This window comes from Sarcophilus harrisii, chromosome 3, assembly GCF_902635505.1.
Source record: "Sarcophilus harrisii chromosome 3, mSarHar1.11, whole genome shotgun sequence".
NCBI lineage: Eukaryota > Metazoa > Chordata > Mammalia > Dasyuromorphia > Dasyuridae > Sarcophilus > Sarcophilus harrisii.
This window is the reverse complement of record NC_045428.1, coordinates 305,730,522-305,736,652: the sequence shown is the minus strand read 5'-3', so window position 1 is coordinate 305,736,652 and position 6,131 is coordinate 305,730,522.

Below are 6,131 nucleotides of genomic sequence, written 5' to 3'. Positions count from 1 at the left end.
ATTCTGCAACCAGATCCCTGCTGCCTCCCAATGCCAAGAAGATCCAAACTCCAAACCACAGAAATCTGCATGCTACAATACTACCAGAATAGTTTGCCTTGTACTGCTGGCCCCGAGAACTGAACAACAGAGGGAATAGGACAGGACATTATGTGTGGGTGGGCAGAGGGGAGGTATTACTGAGCATTCTATCAAGCCTGAGAGGGAAAAAAACCTCAATATCCGGCTGGGGCCAATTCTGTTGGTCATGGCTCCAACTATCATTTGGAGCAGAGACTTAGGCTAGTGAAATGCATTTGTGGGAGACAGCTGAGACACTTTGAGTTCTGGACTTTAAGAAAACTATCATCAGAGGGAAGGGAGCCAGAAAGTGAGCAATAGGAGAAAATAAGAGGGAAAAGACTAAAATTACCAAAGCTCTAAGGAGGAACAAAACTCCAAGTCCTTGAGCATAAGTAGATTAGCTGAAAGGAAAATATTTACAATAGAAAGAAATATTTTCTTCAGATCTAGTAAACTAGTAAACATTTCCTGCAAAGCAAAAGAAATACTTCATGATGCAAAGAATCCTGTGGATTTTGAAGAAAACATGTAACCATAACATATTTTTTAATGATTTGAAAGAGAAATTAGAATTGTGAGAGTAGAATTTATGGTCTACATAGCAAAAATAATTAGCAGAATAAAAAACTTTCATTTGCAGTGGTAAGTCAAAGAGAGAATGACATAGATAGATAGGAGAGAGATAGAGAGACAGAGACAGAGATGGAGAGAGACAGAGATAAAGACAGAGAGAAACACACAGAGAAAGAGAGAAAGAACAATTGATTGGAGATGCAAATAGGTGGTATCTTTTGTGTATAAACTGAATTTTAGTGAGTCAATGCACAAAGTTGTCAGCCTCCCTCTTCCAGAGTCATTACAGTTCAGCAGCAGGAAAATTTGCCAAGACAATTCATGATGGTTCAGGATGAAATGAATGATCTTGGTATTTTTTACATCAAACCAAGCTCTAAACACTCAACAGCATTTGTTTGAACTGTTTCATGACCTTGGGGACAAACTACTCTCATCCTCCTATTCTATCAGGGATGGTTTTCCATACTTGGAATAGACACCTCCCCAACTCACCAAAGGTTTGAATGCCTCAGTTGCCCTTAACCCAGTTTAACCCATCTGCAGAAATGGTAAACCATTTATAAGGATGTGTTACTGTGCATGCTCCAGCTTCTTAGAGTCACAAGTGAGAGTTGGGTGGAACAGATAGCAAAAATGGAAAGCAGACCTGAAAAGAGTTCAGCAGCCCTCATACCAGAGGTACTAGTCTTCCCTGAACACATTCCACATTGAAAGGAATGCAAATACATAGAATTAAAGGACAATCTAAAAGAAGAGAGAGGAAAAAAGAGGTAACATTAAAACATCTTCTTTATCCAAGAAAATATATTGATCTTAAAGATAGGATGTGTAAATCAACCTAAGGATTACAGATTTCCCAGAAGCACACAATCAAAAAGCCCAAATACCATAATGCAAGAAATAATATAAGGAAATCTGGAAAATGAAATGCCAATTAAAAGAATCCATATATTGTTTTCAGAAAATAAAAACAAAAAAAGTCTTCAAACTTCAAGACACATGCTAGTTAAATTTAGCAACTGCACTGAGAAACAAGGCAAATTCAGGTGATCAAAAGGAAAATCTTCAAATTCAAAGAAAAAAATTTAATAATGAAAGAGTATTCTGCACCCCCCCAAAATATGCAGGAGCAAATGCATCTGTATTCTTTAGAACAATGGAGCTTAAGATAGAATTCAAGGTGACCTTCCCTGCAAATCTAAACTTAACCATAAATGAAACAAGATGGATGTTCAACAATAAAGAGATATTGAAAATATTCTTAGAAATAAAAACAAGCCTGAAGAGACTATTTTCTTCTGTAATAACTTAAGTAACAAAAATGCAGGAGGGATGAAGGAATGCAGTGGCTAAGGACAGCAAGACAGTGATGACAGAGAGACCAGTAGGAGACTTTTTTCCTAAATATACACAAGAAGACAAAATTGAAAGTTGAAATCAAATGGAGGTGATGGTGGAGAAGCAATTCTGGGATACTGTGGGCTAAATTTTAGGGCACCCCTCTTATTAGTGAATCAGTGATTTTTGTGACATTAAATTACAAAATGGGAAGTTGAATGGAAGGGGGAGAGGGAGGAAGAGAGTAGAAGAGAATGTATAATATGTCTTAATCAAGTTAAAGGAAAATGACTCTTGTGATCTCTCAGACAGAGGAGGACCTACAGAGACACCAGGAAAGAGGCAAGGAGAAGAATTGAAAAGGGGAAGAAAGGGATGAGGAAGGCTTTGTTTTGGTGATGAGACGCCATGAATGAATTAGACACCATAAAGGTTATAAATGATCAGTGAAGAAGGATATTTTATGAAGAGAGATAGGAACTTTGTACCAGATTTTGCATGAGAGGATTTGATACTCAAAGACACCTTGCATTCATTTGTCCTATCTCAGGAGGGGTGCAGTTGAAGCTCCTGGGGCAACGGGTAACTGGGAAAGCAGAAGGCATGGAGCCAGGGAGGAGATTTTGAGGCCAGTGGGCAGAGATAGTGACTGAAGAGGACATAAGTCAGTGATGGAGTGCATAGTCAGGGATACAACAGATGTCCTGCAATGAGGAAGTATAAATATAATATAATATAAAATAAAATAGATAACTATTTCAGAAGCAGCCTCTATTATGCTATTATGATTGAACTCATTCTTCATACTTCTCCAATTTCTTACCAGTCACTCTTCACCTATACAGTATTTCAGGATACTCTTTCCTACCTACCTCCCTGATTGCTAATACCCCTTTATGTGTTGTCCTTCCTCTCCCACTCCCATCATGTAAGCTCTTTGATGTCAGGGAATGTTTTTCTTGCTTGTAATTGCATACCCAAAAGTTAGCACAACAGTCGCATTTAGTAAGTATTTAATAAATGCTCTTTCTTTCATTCTCTCTCTATTTTTCTCTCTTCTGTCTCTCTTTCTATTTCTCTCTGTCTCTTCTGTTTCTCTGTCTCTCTTTTCTCTCTCTTCTCTCTATCTCTGTTATTCTGTTTCTCTCTGACTCTGTCTCTCTCTCTTTCCCTCCACATTTATCTTCTATCTATCTATCTATGTCTGTTTTATCATCTGAATTAGTGAGGTTTTACCATGTTGACCTGTTTATTCAATGCTTAAAATAATGGACATGGCAATTAGAAAAAAATGCTATTAAGTAAAAAAATTTTTAAATAAAAAAATGGTATGTTAGGGAATGAAGAAGATTTGAAGGATTTTGAAGGCAGATATGGATTAGGAAAGGAGGTGATTTGGTAGATAAATAGTTGAATAGCAATTCTGAACTTGGAGTTAGAAAGATCTGGGCTATAATCTTATCTTTGACACTAAATGACAAGGCAAGCTATATGTCCTCTCAGCCTCAGTTTCCTTATCTGTAAATTCATCTGTAAACTCATCTGTAAAAATCACCTAGGGTAACTAGGTGATGTAGATAGGATAGCTAGGTGGTGTAGTGGATAGCCCAGAGTCAGGAAGATTCCTTTTTCTGAGCTCAAATCTGGCCTCACATTTACATTTAATAATTGATACAGGGCAAGTCACTTAACTGCCTGCTTCAGTTTTCCCATCTGTAAAGTGAGCTGGAGAAGGAAATGGCAAACTGCTTCTGTATTTTTACCAAGAAAACCCCAAATGGGTTACAGAGTTGGACATGACTAAAAAACAACTGAACTGAAAATTAAGAATAATAACACCTGAATCAAAGATGATTATGAGTATAAAATGAGATAATGTTCATAACATGCTTTTAAAATGTTAAAATACATAAATGTTAAGTTATATGCTAGGATGACAATAATATGCTTCCATTCATCAAGATGATGAGTCAATTCAGAAGCAAGGACAAGCATTTCCCTTCTTCCTCTTTCCTTTCTCCCTCCCTCCCTCCCTCCCTCCCTTCCTTCCTTCCTTCCTTCCTTCCTTCCTTCCTTCCTTCCTTCCTTCCTTTCTATTTGTTTCTTTTTTCTTTCTTTTTCTTTTTTTTTTTAAATAAAGATGCATTATTTTCATCAGATCAAAGGGTTTAGAATTGAAAAGTACATCTGTTCCAGTCTCATCATTTCATAAGTGGAAATATAAGGCTCCATAAGGTTAAATGACTAGGTCATACTCTCATATGTTGTATGAAATACAGATGGAATTCTAACTAAAGTACTCTGACATGGAAACCAAGTCTCTTTCTGTCCTGTGACTCTTTTAGCTTTAGGTTTTGTTTTTACAAGATGCAGAACATTTTTCTAGAAGTCCAATATCAAGAATTCTCCTACAGACCCTTTCAAATGTATCCAGTTGAGGCAAGATGTATTATGTCTTATTGTCATATGGCATGTCATGTGGAATATGATAATATGTGATGGAAGAAATAAAAAGTTTAGATAAGACAGTCTCTCTGCAAACAAGGATTGCATGCCCTGGGTTCTAGCTCCCACATATACACAACATTCAAGCTCTCCATCTCCTTGCATTGGCACAGGCTGTCCCCTGTGTTTGCAATGCTATCTCTCCTCACATTTTCTTAAATCTTCATCCCCTTTTATGATTCAACTTGAGTTCTACATACTACAGAGGCTTCTCTTAATTCTCACAGTTGCTAGTGTTCCCTCTCCTCCAATGACCTCATGTTTACTTTGTGGAAATTTTAAATTTACTTGTGCTTATATTGTTTTGTCCCAATAGGATGTAAACTTCTTGAGGACAAGGACTGGAGAAAGACCAGAAGAAAGCCTTGGCACAAAAACCTGGAGAGGAAAAAGTAACTAGAAGAAGATGATTGACAGTGTTTAAAAAATAGGGAAGCCAAGAAGTATAAGAGATGAAAAAAGGCTATTAGATTTGGCAATTAAAGAGATCACTGGTGACTTTGGAGAGAGCAGGTTCAGCTAAATGATGAGTTTAGCAGTTAGATTGCAGAAGATTTAGAAGAAAAGGGATGAAATGCTCATATGGATGACTTTTGTAGACTGCTTAGCTGAGATTTAGGATAATAACTGATAAGGATGAGTGGGTTAAGTAAGTGTTTGATGAAAGATGAAGAGATACGGGCATGTGTGTAGGCAGAAGGCAAGGGGCAAGAATGAGGATGAGAGAGAGAATGGGGATCATGGAGGGACCTGGAGAAGACATAGAACAAAAGTGCATGTAGAGGGGTTGCTTTGGTAAGGAGAGGGTCCATGAGAGATAGATAAAGAAGGATATTTGGGGAGCTGTCAGCTATGTGAAAAGAGAAGGGAGCTGTCCATCACTTCATTTTTTTAGGTGAGATAGGAGGCAAGGTCATCAGCCCCCAGGATTGGTGATAGAGAGTACTGTAGAGACTTGTAGAGAGATGGAAGGATTTGGAGTAACCATTTATTTGGGTGAGGTGATATTTACCAATTCTTGGAGGTCTCCAGATTTCTTTGGCTTTACCTGAAATTAAGATTTTTTAGAGGAGTTCCCCAATTTTTTTCCCATTGACTTTTAGCAAATATTTTCTCAATGAGTTCCCCATGTTTTGTTGTGTCATCTTGTGTCCCAAGATCTTTGGGACTTTTCAGTTTTGCTTAAAACTTGCTCAACAAAAAGGGATTGAACCTTGAATACTAGCGTGTCTCACACTATTTAATATCTTTGGGTTTCCTGTCCTCCCTATCTTTTGAGGAACTCTACATTACCCTCAAACCATGATTTCCTTCCTTAATCTCTCTTCCTCCCTTTCACTGCCTACCTACCATGATTAGGAAGATGTGAGAAGGAACAAGGGCAAGGAAGCTATAAGAGAGATTAAGTCAGGCAGGGATGTACCCTTCTACATGGTCATTGTGAAGAAATCCTGAGCAAAGGTGGGAGATACTCTAAGGGTACTGGATGGAAACAACCAAATCAGAAGGTGGGAATTCAATTTACTTGGCAGCTTCTGAAAATGATTACTTTGCCCATATGGGGAATTTCACAGGGAACTCAATGTCTTTTTCCCCTTTCCTCCTGAAAAATTCTTCATGAATTAAGATATGAACCACAAAAGGGCAAA